Here is a 14,522-nt window from a genome sequence, read left to right as displayed (position 1 = left end):
ATTGACTACATTTCTTTTGCTATCCACATGTTAACAAAAACAACAACAAACCCTCTGGCCTTGATCACTTCTCACTGTCACTGTTGACTAGAATTTTAGAAGCATTTTTAATTCTCAAGATTTGTTAGGCATTCAGATGAGCACTGGCTCACAACTCACAGATAAACAATCGGCTACCCAAAAAGAATACGTTGTGCAAATATAAATGTTAATAAAAATGGACAAGAAGACCAGTTCACCCTCTCGCAGTTTTTCAGGCTTTGACTTAAAACCATTGTGTCCTAATACACATTTGGCTGGGTTAGAACTAGTCTCCAGATCTGTGTTAACTTTCTAAACCTTTTTTTTAACCTGTATTATAGCCATAGCCAAAGAAATAAGAAATGAATGGATGTATGGAAGCACACATGTATATTCTTTTGGTTTTATATATTTATTGTATTCATGGTTCTAACTGAACTGTGATACTACGTTATACCATCGGTAGAGCTATCCCAAACCTCTCTTAAGAAGCTCTGAGATTCATCTAAGTAATTTTCAAACAATTACTGTCGACTTTTGCAACGTCATTTGACTGGCTTAATCAGAAGTGTTATGAGCTATCCAAATAAGCATTTAAGAATGTCACTCATCTTTACTGATAATCCATACCATTAATCTCATAACCACATTTCACCCAATGTCTGGGTCTACATTTGTAATTGTTACAAAGCAGTTACTTGGCCAAATGTGATCCCACCCTTACTTTTTTTTTTTCATGTTGATGGAATTGGAAGTTGATTTACCCAGGACTATTTTTCTAGGGAAACATGGATGATGGGTGGAGGAGGGTGGGAGGGGAAGGGGGATGAAGAAACATCTTTATTCCTCTCTGTCTACAAACCTGGAAAGATCTAGTTACCTGCCAATCCTGACAAAGCCTATTTGCAATCCCTTTGCATTGAACAAATGACCTAGACTTCTTGACAAAATATAGTAATTTTTTATAATATTATAATTTTACAAATGAGCAGTGTCAAGTGATTCTAATGGGGTCCTGTGACATCTTGGTTTTCAAATTGTGATCATATGTGTTATTTTTGTTCGTTAACAGGAGTAAGTCTAGTTCATTATCTCTAAGTGTACCTTGAGAAAGCTACTATAATTTTTTTTGTTTGTCCTTGGTATTTGTTCAATTTTCTCTCTTTCTCAGCTTTAAATCTATTGGGTGACCCTAACCAACATAGAATATGCTGTTCTTAGAAGAGCTCATTGGCAGATGGTTCAAACCCCTTGGGGATCCCATTCATGAAGTTTATTGAGCCTGTCTGGTGAAGTTTCCTCCTCTCTCTTCTTCCCTCTTCTCTCTTCCTTATCACTTCTCTCTAGGTCTGCGTAGAAGGACATATTACCTTGGCCACAGGCTCAATGGGTTTACACCAGTTTCATTTGGTGAATTCCTTGTGACTGCAGGCTCTTTTCTGTATTAAATGATCGCTATAAAATAGGAAAGCCCATAGGGTTGGACTTCCCAGCCATGGTAAAACCTGGTGTTAGGTCCAGAAGGGAATTTACAAATCAATACATTCTCCATAACTGTTTATTAGGGAGGTTGCAGTGTTGGAATTCATTTTTTCACGGGAAATATTTGTATTCAGTCTGATCTCCAATTCGAACAGGGTGTGTTTAATTTTGTTTGCTTTTTTAAAAATTGGGATACAAAAGAAAAATCATAATATACGCAGTACGAATGTAGACGCTAAACAAACAGAAACTATTGTTTTCAGACGTCAGTTAGGAGAACCTCTGATTCCGTGTCCAGGAGATCTACTTTAATTCTGAGTCTGGCAGTGACTCCTGGTGTAAACGTCTATAGTAATTTCTTTGTCTGGAAAATGGGGATAACTGTATCTACCACAGAGGTTTCCTTACAGGATTACTTAAGGTGATGAATGTTTAAACATTTTGGAAAGGTGAAATCCAGTGCATAGAAAAGAGAACTGGACAGGAGGCAGACGTTCCGGATTTTTCAACTTGTTGGTTGTGTCGCTTCGGGTACTTTCCCTCTCCGGATCCCAGTCTCCTTATTTATAAAATGTTAAAAGTGGACTAGATGAGTTTAAGTCCTCTAGTAGCTTTGACAACTTGTCTTCGGGGATGATGATGAGCCTTAGGGCTGGTGTCTATTGACAAGATAGCAAGTCCCCGAACTACCCCCAAGGTGGAGGGTTTCCAAGGTGGTTTTTTTTTTTTTTTTTTCTGTGCTTGCATTAATGCGCTACATTTCTGTTTGCGCCTCATGCCTCCGTTTTTTTAGGTGATACTGCCCTGGAGGGTATTACAAACCATGACAAGCCCCTGTGCATCCAGGTTTCTGTGACAACCAGAAGCATTTTTGTCTAAATGCCCCACAGTGGAGTATCTTGCCATAGAGTGGACTGTGGGGGAAGGTTCGCTATTCGGCTACCTCAACTTCTGTGTTTCTATGAAGTTCATCTCCTTGTAAGAACCTAACTGGATGGCTAATTGAATGGGTCAAAAGGATGAAGGTTCAAGATGGCTGAGTTTTTACTGCCTTAATTAATATGTCACCTCTATTGAAGTTTCCCCAGCACTGGATTTAATGCCCTGTAAATTGAATCTTAATCGTCTAATAGGTTTCTTTTCTTAAAAAAAAAAAATGTACCTTTGTCTTTCTAAAGTTGGTTGCTTGGACACATGATTTAGACTAAAAAGGAGATTTAAGTTTTGGTGCAGTCAGAAAATAGATGGTGGCTGGTTTGTCCAGGGGTAAAACAAAACAAAAGAAAACAACTATAAAGTTTTTTGAACAAATACAGATTGGATAGAAAGTAAGGGATCTCAAGTGTCTCTTTATAAGTATTATATTTAACAAGAGAGCTCCAAGTCCTCTTGTAGCAAGAGGACTTTCTAAAATATATTTTAGAAATAAACACAATTTACTTGTTAAGCTTTCATTGTTACTGGCAACTACTTTAAGAGGCCAGAATATAGATATTTTAATACTATAAGAAATTTTTAAGTTAATGAAAAAGTACATGCTAACAGATATAACATCACTACTTTTTTTTAAAGAATCTTCCAAACATTTTCCCTCAAAATTCCTAAGGGCAGTTTCTTATTTGTCCAGAGCATGGTCAGTCCTAATAGGCACCAGCTGAGCTCCTTTTGACCCTTTCTGTTAAAAGAGACCATTAACATTAATACTGGGAGACAAGAAGGTCCCATATCAGGAGACTGAATGAACGACAGAAAAATGAGTTTCTCTCTATCTCTCTTTCTCTTCTTTCCCCTTCATTTCTTTCATTGTAAGAATTGTTCTCTATTAAACCCTGAGCTGTTCTGCCCTGAAGTTACCATGCAATGAGCTATGGATTCTCATAGAAAGGAACCACCTTATCAATATTTGATTTAAAGCTCAGTCTGTAGGGATCCTGCCATTTTTCTGAACCGTGGTTTCGACTGTGTCTGGGAGAGCCTCTATGTCCTATAGCCAGTGTCCTGTTTTTTCCCTATCAGCTCTCCCTCTCACCACACCTGGGCTGGAGAGCAATCCGGGAGGCAGTTGGTTGACCATGCCACATCAGGGTGCATGTGTGAGGGAGTGGGAAGTGAGAAAGGAGGGATGGAGAAAATGGCCAGAACTTTTCCTTCTTCTGAAAAGTTGTCAGAAAGCACAATTCTTCATCTTTTAGTTTTGCTAGCTATTCTCTATCATGTCCCTGGCAGTTCCTTCTTTTGATCTCTTTGCCATCTATTGAAGAAGATAAACGATTCAGAAAGCTGTATGACCTTGGTAAGTCATTTTACCTCTCTTGTCTCCCTCTGTAGAGTGAATAACTTGAATTAGATTATCTTTAAGGACGCTTCCAACTTCAAAGACCAATGTTTCTATTACCAGGCATGTAGAGGTAATCAATAAGTATTTATTATATAAGTAAATGATGCCAACATTCTGTTTCTTGGACATGCTGTAAGGATGGCATAACACAGGACTACTTATACTGTAAACGTCACTTAGAAAGTAAATCTGTACAGGGAAAAAAATACCTTTCTTTTGAGGCATTTAAAGTTTTCTGAAGTGTGTGTGTGTGTGTGTGTGTGTGTGTGTGTGTGTGTGTGTGTGTCTGTGTCTTTTGAAGTTGTAAGACGCCGTTGAGTGAGGGCAGGAAGGCATCCGGAGGGACGACCACATGGGCAAGGGTGGATGCACAGCCTGTCTGTCCATCCGCATATATGTTGAGTGGCTCTGCAGCCAGTGTCACTGGTCAGGGATGGATTTCTGAGTTTTTAGATCTCCATAGGTCCTTTACAGCTCTTTTTTACTTCTTGCATATTTGCCATTTTTCTTGCCTTTATTCCGAAGAGTGGTAAGGGGAGGTAGCCAACAATTAAGTTATTTATTTATTTTGCTGGAAAGCTTTTTATTACTAAAGGGAAAGATGGAGGACTGTCTTTGGATTCTGGTTTCCCATACTGTCCTTTGTTCCCATTTTTGGAAGCAGTTCACTTTGATTTCCTCCACCTAAATTATCATATCAAATGTAAATGTTTCCACACATACATTTTTGTAAATGTACACATGGGCATGTTGGCATGTCTTTTAGAATGAGGTTCTTAAGGGGGAGGCACATGGCTGAGCGCTGATGGGTATGCCTCACTCAATTCTGATGCTATCAGTAAATATTTTCTACTTCATACTTTTGCTATAGTTCTCTTATTATAAAAGAAAAAAAAGAGAAAACATAATATGGAATGCTTTGGTTACAAAGGAAAGGGGAAGTATCTTTTCCCCACCCAGTTTTACCTCAGTGAACAAACCAAAATTTGTATTTCCTTAACTAGTTCAGTCATAGGTAAAAAATATATATTTTTTTTTAAAATAATGAGAGCACACATTTTTAAGGTGGCTTTGTGGCTTCAGGGAGAAGGGGAAGATTCAAAAGGTAAAGCTTGAGAAAGGATGCTGTTGGGAATTCCCTGGGGTTCAATCCCTGGTCAGGGAACTAAGATCCCACAAGCTGTGTGGGGTGGCCAAAAAAAAAAAAGGATGCTGTTTAGCTGTTCCAAGCAATGCTCTCACTGTAAATAGCATGGAAGAATAGCCTTCAAGTGTCCGAGCTTGCAAAACCCTTGACTAACCATCTCCCTTTGTTTGCATCAGTTTTTGAAAGACATATATATGTATATAGAGATATATAGATATAGATTTAGATATAGATAGATGATCATTTCTAGAAAAACAAATAGCTCGCAGATGGAACTGAAAAGAAAAGATAATCTTAGGTTACCTATTTTCTTTATTCTGATTATTTCCTAGAAAAGGACAAGAGAGAGCTTTTGCCCTGGTCTGTATGACAAAGCATAACAAAATTTATGTCAGGTTAATTTCTAGTCTCCTCCCCAAACCCCTCAAAAACCCTCTTTATTCCTCACTTCTAGAAATCCAAATAATCCAGTTATTCCATCATCTTCATGGATTATTATAATTTTACTTTCACTGAGTTAAATAAATGATTGAAGGAAAAATGAATTTTTTCCTCTGAGTTTCAGTGAATTTGACTCTATCAAAAATTACCACCTTAGCATCTTGTGCGGATTGGGCTGTATAGACCTGTACTGAGTGAGGCAAAGCAGCCCCATTTTAAACTATGTGACTGTATTTAGGGTTTATGGTCCCCTGTCCCACTCTCTTTGCTCCCCAATGCACACTGATTATTGAGGGGAGATATCTATTTGAAATACCACAGGATCTTTTATCGAGTTCTCATCAGTGTTTGATTTAACGTGACATCCCCAACAGGCAAAAGGGCAAGATTAGATGATGCCTGATGATCTGTCAGATAACGGACTTGGAGCAGTTCAAGGTGGGTATTGCTTCCTTAGCAGAACTAGTTGGAATTAGCCACTTTAGAGGTGGCTTTTATTTAAGAACATGTGTGTACTGTCACTGATGACAGAACAGAGACTTAAAAGATATTATCAAGAAAATTAGATTCCAAGTGGAGAAATTAGAATATGGCCTGTGTAATAGGGAATTATTGTTAATTTTGTAGGAGTGATAATGGCATTCTGGTTACGTAGGAAAATGTCCTTACTTTTTAGACGAGCACAGTGAAGAATTTGGGAGTGAAATGCCATGATGTCTGTAATTTCCTTTAGCGTATCTCAGCAAAGAAAAAAAGGGAGAGAGAGGAAGCAAATATGACTAAATGTTAATAACTATTAACATTTAAATAGAAATGATGTATGCACGATGTTTGTTATACTCTTTCTACTTTTCTTTGAAATTCTCCATCATAAATAGTTTAAAAAAAAAAAAAACCCTGAACAAATAAAACCCCCTTGGGATCCAATATTTTAATGTTAAAAAATACCATGCATATTAATAAAATAAAATCTTATTGAGATAATATTTTGTGTGCATGTTCAAGAGGGGAGCATGGACTTAAAATTTCCCTGGACTAAGGGCAAATTTAGTGTTCTGAGGTGGGGCTTTAGTTTTAAAGAGTATGGTTAGTAACACAAACCAGTATAAAATGAAAATCCTGTGCAAAAATACTATTTAATGTTTTTTAAATGCATTTAAAATTCTAGAATTGAAACTACAAGAAAAGCTCAGTAGACATTAAAAAATGAAGACGTGTTCATTTTTATTTACCTGAGCTAATAGATGAAAAGTTTGGGGTTCTGACCTCAGGGCAAGGTGGAATGTTGCTTGAAGAAGGTCACAGAAATAAAAGGGTTTGAGGAACTTGGATTCTTGGATAAGAACTTGAGAGGAAATCAGGGTAGCCAGTATCGCCGTATAAGATAACTGCAAATCTGATGCTGATGAGATAAATTATGAAATTATAAATTATACCGAGATATTTTATTTTAAACATCTTTAGAATTACCAGATTTATGTGCTTCTTAAAAATGCTTCTTTTATCTTTTGAATAGTAATTATCGCAGTAGCTGTGTTCTAACCAAGTAATGTAATACTTTTTTGGTATGTTAGTATAGCATTTGTTTCTCACAAAATGTGTGTGTGTGTTTATTTATTGCCATGAGGACACAAAAAGAAGATATACCTACAGTAGTGAAGGGATTGTTTCTACGTAAAATTCTAGAGTGCAGAGCTCAGCTTCAGCTGTGCTGATGTCAAGCCCTTTGATTCTTTGCTGTACGCAAATGCATGCCTGAATCTACTGTTATCATATTTGATATGTCACATTGATTTAAAAATATAAATATTACCTGCACAACCCTTGCAAGCCCCAGTTTTGTGTATACAGGGAAGGAGATCTTTCCTTTTGAATACCTATTTTTTTTTTTTCTGTTAATACCTATAAAATGGGCTCATTTTCAAGTATGGGGCCTCTGGTGAGAAATACATTTCACCAAATCAATATCACTATTTGAAAAGACTTTAAACCTATTCTTAACACGGTGGTCATTTTTAATAAACAGGAAGCCTCTGCTTGCTCTTCCAAAAACAGACACTGCTGACTTACAGGTTAGCAAAGCCCAGCTGTGCACCAGGAGGTGAAGACAGGCAAATCCAGACTCCTTGATTCCCTGGAATTTGCCTTTTAGCAAGAGCTGTGTGGCTCAATAGCTAAAGCCCTGAACTAAGAAACACAAGACATGGGATATTTTAAAGTCTTAAAATTTAAGTGTGTCTCTGAAGTTAGCCTTGCATTAGTAAATGGTATTTTTAAAAAAGAAGTGGGTGCATTACTCCTGGGTTCCAGTCCTAGATTTTCCCACTAACTTCTGACCTCAGTGTGTTCATTTGCAAATTGAGAGCTCACCCATTAAATAATTGCTGATGTCTTTTCAAGCTATTTACTCTGTGCCAGGCACTGTTTTGAGTGCTTTACATTAAATTCCTTTAATTCTCATAATTATAAAGTAGATATTCTGCTTATGCCTAATTCATCAATTAAGAAATTAGATATTCTGAGGTAATCAAGTGCTGGGTAATCAGAGGACTTTAGAGGTGGGAGGGCCCATGGAAATCATTTAAGCAGAAAGGCAGGGCATCATAGTGGTTAAGGGTGCAAGCTCTGTCCCCAAAATGTATGGTTTTCAAACTTGGACCCTTCACTCATCAGGAATACACCTTGGACAAATGACTTAACCTTTGTTTGCCTCAATTTCTTCATCTGTAATATGGGGACGATAATAGAATCTGCATTACAAGGTTGTTAGGATTAAATGTGCAGTGCTTAGAATAGTCGTCTGCCATCTAGGAAGCTGTCATGAATATTATAAATGATGAGGAGGATGACGATGATGACAGTAGGGTAAGTAAACACTATTGTTTCACTTAGAAGAATGTGTCACTGTCATTAAGAGATCCTCAATTAGGTCAGAAAAAGGCTGCTGGTGGCAGTGATAGTCTTGATGGGAAGGATAGAGTTAACATTATTAGAGATACAGATGGTTTCTTAGAGAAAGAAAATAATTAGTTTGAAGAAGCAAACTGAAGAGGGGACTGGTAGCTTAGAAAGGCAGAAAAATTGTGTTATATTGTAATTTAGCAAAAAGTTTATAGAAACATAGTGACAGCAGTAACACACATAGAAATGAGACCCAAATTTGGGTGCTTATATGGAGTTGGTCCAGTTTCTCTGGATCATCATAGACACATATAGAATGTTAGAGCTAAATGGGACCTCGGAGATTGTCCTGTACAACCCCCTCATTTTACATTTTACATTTCTATGAGGGTAGAATTTGAAGAAATTCGGCCAAGATTGCAGTACAGTGAAGCCAGGGAAATTTGTGGTATGTTTAAAGAGGGATTTCAAATAAGGATGAAGGAAAAGAGAGGGGAAGTTTCTTCAGTTTTAAAATGATACCCAGGTAGCAGAATAGAGAAGTCAGTGAACTTTCCCAAATTAATTAAAAGAGGGAGGGAGAGAAGGAGGGAGGGAGGGAAAGAGAGAGACAGAGACAGAGAGAGAACTCTAATTTTACGCTAAACAGTGTTAGATTGGATTTGCGGTTAATGTTTAAAAGCCCATAGTAAAGAAAATTCTTTTTTTAAAGATTATTTCTAGGAACTTGGTTTCTAAAATGAAAGGGAAGTTTGGGGGAGAGTTTGGCAGCGTTTATGGTTGCAGCAAATGAAGAATCAACCCCGTTTGCAGCTGGTGTTGAAACTGGTAAGCAGTTAATGTTAATCTGTTACTGTTTAGGATGACTATATCTTGGCTTTTTTAAAAAATCACTTTTAACTAAGTTTAAGCTTAGTGCTTTCTTTTACATAATGGAGTGTCTCAATAGGATCTAATGAGTCAGATTAATTTGGCGTGGAGTTCTGAACAGGGGAGGGGCAGAATCCTCCCAAACACTAATAACGCTTTGCTGAGTTTCCTTCACAATTCACTGAGCTAGGGTTGGGTTGGAGGGAGTTTCTCTGAGGGGTTTAAAGGCTCCCCACTGTGCTTGCTCCCCAGTTATGAGAGCGTTGGGTTACTGAATGAGGACTAGTTTGTCTGTTTACATGGAGAAAAAGAAGCCAATAGCACTGAGGCTGAAGGAAAGATAAGATTTTTATGGCCCTGAACCCACTTGTGTATTCTTCTTTATAAAGAGCATTTACCTACCATGTCAATATTTTAGAAAGAGGCTTTTAGCCTGGCTTTTTTTTTTTTCTTTCTTTTTTTTATTAAAAAAGAAAAACATTGCTGTTATTTCTGACCCTCATTGCCTGCACTGTTGTAGGGTTTGGAGATATTGGAGCCTGTCCATTTTGTTCCCGTCAACCTCACCCAATGCCACAGCCCACCGCCATTGCTGGGAGGCTTCAGGAAAATGGGTGGAGCTGAGGGATAGATGCCAGGTTAGTTTAAGTCTCTCTTCTTTTGGCCTTTTGATTCTGCCTTCCTTGGCTACTCTTACTTCAGCATCTGCTTGTTGTACTGAGTCAGGGAATGCAGTTAGAGATGAAGAAACTGAGGCACGGTGTAGTTATATGCTTATCTTCAATCCCTCGGGAGCATATGACAGGCAAAATGAGAGGCAGAACTCAAGCTTTTAGTCTGGGTAGAGACCCTGGAGGTCACGTTGCTTCTGACCTAGAAACTGGTTGGGTCTGTGAGTGGCCCCCTTTCCTACCCTCAAAAGAAACCTTTGCTTTGCGCGTGCATATTATACCACAAAGTTTACATCCTTTGAAAAAATGGCTTAGGAAATTGAAGATAGCCGAGGGTAACATGAGGAAAGGAATTTTTTTAGTGCTTGTGCGTGTGAATTTTTAAAACCCTAAAGCATCAAGGTAGTTTGAGCAAGATACTTTCAGTGATGTGAACAGTGGTATCTGTGGTTGGCATTCTTTCTTGTGGATCTAATTCACCTTCAACTCTCCAACTTTATTCATCCATATGTGAATCCCAAATGGATGTCCTGGTGAAGAACAGGAAATTTCTAGGGTCTGTTGAATGAAAGCCCACAAGTCTCTAGTGGGGAGTGAAATTATTTATGTTTGGAGTATGGAGAGGTACCATTAGCCAGACTGTGATACATGCATCAAAACCCAAAAAGAAAATTGGAATATGCCCTGAAATGTTGGGGAAAGAAATGTCAGACAAATCTTGGTGGTGTTAAAAAAAAAAAAAAAAAGAAAGAAAAAAGCTAAGTGGGGTATGGTAGAATCATATAGAGGGAAGAATTAGAAACAGGTCTAGGAAAAGAAATTCAGGGGAGAAACAGCATAATTAACACTCATTAATACTCAGTTTGACATAGTAGATCCTTATGTGAAATTAAGGGAAAATGTAAGGGATCTGAAAGTTTTCCAAGCCGAAGGTAATTTTTCTTTGGAGAGAAGGCATGATGGGGGTTAATGAATGTAATCCTGAATTAAAGTGGAGAAAAAATTATGAGCACAAAGAGGAAGAGGGAGGAGCAGGATAATTGTTTTTAAAAATTCAGCCTAAATCCTACTCTGTCTTAGAGTATTAGTATTTCTGCCTTAGAGTAGGTAGTGTTTTACACATCTCTTTTGGGGGAAATTGATTTGAAGTTAGAAAAAGCCTTCTGAAAGAAAGTTTAGAGTTTGGATTGTTTTCTTTCACATATTTATTTGAAATTTAGACTATAGAAACTATATATAAAGGAGGCATTATTATGTATTAGAAAACATCTTAAAACAGATAAAGATAGTTAATGACTTCAATAGATTGAAAGAGTATTAAAACTATTGAGCCATATGCATAAAAACAAGAAAAATCAATGGCAGAATAAAATGCAGAACAAGTAAGTATAAGAAACTACTACCTTGTGGCGGTTCTGTGATAAAATTTAAACTGTAAAACAAGATGATTTTTTAACTGACAGCATTGATTTAATTAAATTCTATTTAGACCTTGCTCTCTAAAATTAAGACTAAAAAGATTCAAATATCCATCATCCTATTATGATTTTTTACAGAGCAGAAGTGATCATAATCATTAACCTGTATCTTTTTCATTTCCACAGGAAAATGTAAAAAGTCTTATCTCCAGACAAACCTTGAAGATTCTTTTTGAAAGTGAAACATTTCATCTTTAGGTAAGGAAACGTTTTCCATTGTTTATCCATCTGTTGAAAAGAGAGCATTTCGATCAGAGAAAAGAAGTGACATGTACTTAAGCTTTGCTTATCCTAACTGATGTCAAACATTATGAAGAGGAAAGAAAGCAAGATTTTTTAAATTAAATAAAACAAATTAGTTGGAAAATTTTGATTTAAAAAGATCAATTGGTTGGAAAAAAATGAATGCAAAAATATTTTTGCACTTTCTCATAGACTGACGTGATAATAGGATTCCCATCATCCAGCTTTTCTAAGTATTTAAGGCATAAAATTAAAATTATATTTAGCAAAATCAGAAACTAGAGATTTTTCAGACAACTAGAATATTCCTAAACATAAATGTAAACGTGTACGGTAATAAAAAGTAGACTATTCTGATAAATTTGAAAGACCGGTCACTGCTTTAAAAGCAGGCCAATGAATTAAAGTTAATTAAGATTTGAGAGAGAAGCTTAAGCTCTGGGATAGACTCACAATATTGCTTTGTAGGGTTATAATGTAAATATAACCAATTAGTTTAATCAGGCAAGAACCTGTCCTTTGTGTGTGACCTCTTTTCAGTTTTTGCTTGTGTCATACTGGTAATGTCGGAAAAGAAAAGACAGACTAACTTTTTGAGCAAAAAAGAATATTAGCAACTCATTCTGTTTTTGGCAGTAATTCTATTAGTGCAGTTTACTTGCATGAACAGTATAAATTATGTATATGAAAATCAGATGTTTTAAAGCAGATAAACTAAAACTGCAATTAAAACATCTAAACAAACATTTAGAGATGCATTGAAGTATTTTATGAAGTTAAAAGTATAAAAGAAGTAGTTACTGAAATTATATATAGAATCTGTTGTAAGATCTGCAAATCTGTACATTCTAGCTTTGTCACCAATACCACATTTGGAAAAAGAAATAGATTGCAGTGTTTGACTTCTATTAACATATATTCTCAAGAATAAACAAGATTTACCCTAATTTTAAATACATTAATACCGTTACATGTGAATATTAAAAAAAAAAACATAGTATAGAGGTTTAGGTTTTTAAGAAATACACGTAAAAATTAATGTAATAAAACAGAATCTAAAATTTTGGGAGAAAAATACTAAATTTTTGGTATGAATTTGAAAAATTCATTTCTAGAATACATTTGTTACATTATAAAGAAACTCACGTTAATATTAAGTATATAGGTTAAGACTTACTTAAATTACTTAACTAGGATATACTAAACTTCTAAGTTATTTTTAAAAGAAGAATTATGGTAACTTAAAAAAATATAAAATTACTTCTATTTTAATCTTTAAATATAGCCCTTTAATATACCAATTTTTAAATCTTATAATTTGAAAGATAAAAGCAAAGCAAAGAAAAAAATGACTAACCTCCTAATGGAAAATATAATCTCATAGCACTGAGAAGAGAGTTGTAAGCATGTAATACATATACGAGGAGATAAGTTTCATTTCTGACTTGTATCTTAGCCTTTCTTATGAATCATATATTTTAACATCAGGAGAATAATATATAAAATATGCATTAAATTCTTATGGTCTGGCAGCTATTAAAAAATAGGGGGAAAACAAGTCAACTTCTTCTACATAAATTCTAGCTAAGGTGTTAAGTGAAAATTAGAAAAATACAGAAGCTATAATAGTATAATGAACTAAAATTCAAAACATATATGAATGTATAATTTTTTATGTCTTGGTATGTAGCATTTATCTTAATTGTTAATGAAACTACATACTGTAACATGAGTGAAAAAAATAAATGATGGAGAAATATTTTCTCATTGTAGTTTACTAGATCAAAACATTTACTAATAAGCTAAATGTAATATTAAAAGATACGTTTAAAATAGAATATTGTAGAATAGAGTTTTGCTGATGATGTATCTTTCCAAGAAGGCTATGGGTTTTTGTTTGTGTATTAGGATTTCTGAGTTTTGTGCTTTGAAATTCAGGATACATTTTGAGTGCCCTTTCAAATGGCAAAATGCTACAATGGAAAAATCAGACATTGTGTACATTTTATTTTATATTTGGGTATAAGAAAAATAGCAGATACTTTAGGAGAATTCTAGTTGTTGTTTTAGTGCATGCATCAAATACCAAACAATTATTTTGTCTGTCAGTCAGTTACACGTCTGAGCAAGTTAGTTTGTGTAAGTACAGCTTAGACACTTAATTTATATTGATGATACAGTGATCTCTAAATGTGATTGTCATCTTTACTAAAATTATGGGCAATATATTTAAAAGAAATGTATTTTAAACCTTACTTTTAATTAAAATGAGAAAGACTTTAAAGGAGTTCTTTCGTGAGAAAAAGATGTGCTGTGCAGTTTTCTGAAAGAATGAAGTCTTCGTTTATTTTTCAAATTATATTAAAATGTTTCTTTACCTGTTGTTTGCTGATATTTTAAAGTCGGAAAGGAATAAAGCAGCAGTTTATGCTATATCTGACTGTCTATCAATAGAAAGAGAAAAGGGAAAGCAAAGTATGTTGGCACATGAGGTTTTCCCTTAAAAAAAATTAACTTGAAATTTAAAAGATATATTGCCCATAACTAATTTGTCTTATTAGGACTTATTTAGAGTTGCATGAATTTCTTAGTCAAATATTTGAGAAAATTCGCCTTATAAAATGGAGAGATGTAGAACATTGTGGTCAGTTATAGGATAGTCTTTCTCTCTTGATTCCCAGAACTTGGAAAACAGATTTAAAATTAATAAAGTTGAGTACCAAAAGCTCGAGGCTATAATAATTCAGAAAAATGTCAGAAAATTATAAGGGCGAAGGGGAAGATTAATTGAAGTTAAATGTCCCCGAAAATGATAAACATTTGGCACTGTGAGGAGAGCTCTGGAAATAACAAAAAGTTCTCTGTCAGGGATAATCTTCTGGGCTGCTGAGGTTGTTTGTATGATAAAAGAAGGCACCGAGATAGCGTAA

At 35.4% G+C, this 14,522-nt stretch overlaps 1 long non-coding RNA gene across 1 annotated transcript in view; it reads left to right on the top strand.

Annotated features, from left to right (window-relative positions):
- LOC309606584 overlaps positions 1 to 9,034 on the top strand; it is a 64,804-nt gene extending 55,770 nt beyond the window's left edge. Inside the window, exon 3 of the long non-coding RNA XR_014231963.1 lies at positions 5,804 to 9,034. This is a non-coding gene — a long non-coding RNA (uncharacterized lncRNA). The remainder of the gene's footprint in view (positions 1 to 5,803) is intronic.
- The last annotated feature ends 5,488 nt before the right edge of the window (positions 9,035 to 14,522 follow it).

The sequence above is a fragment of the Balaenoptera borealis genome (genome assembly GCF_965194805.1).
Source record: "Balaenoptera borealis genome assembly, chromosome: 11".
In the NCBI taxonomy this organism is placed as follows: Eukaryota; Metazoa; Chordata; class Mammalia; order Artiodactyla; family Balaenopteridae; genus Balaenoptera; species Balaenoptera borealis.
The sequence above is the reverse complement of the archived record's forward strand: the minus strand, read 5'-3'. Positions and strand labels throughout refer to the sequence as shown.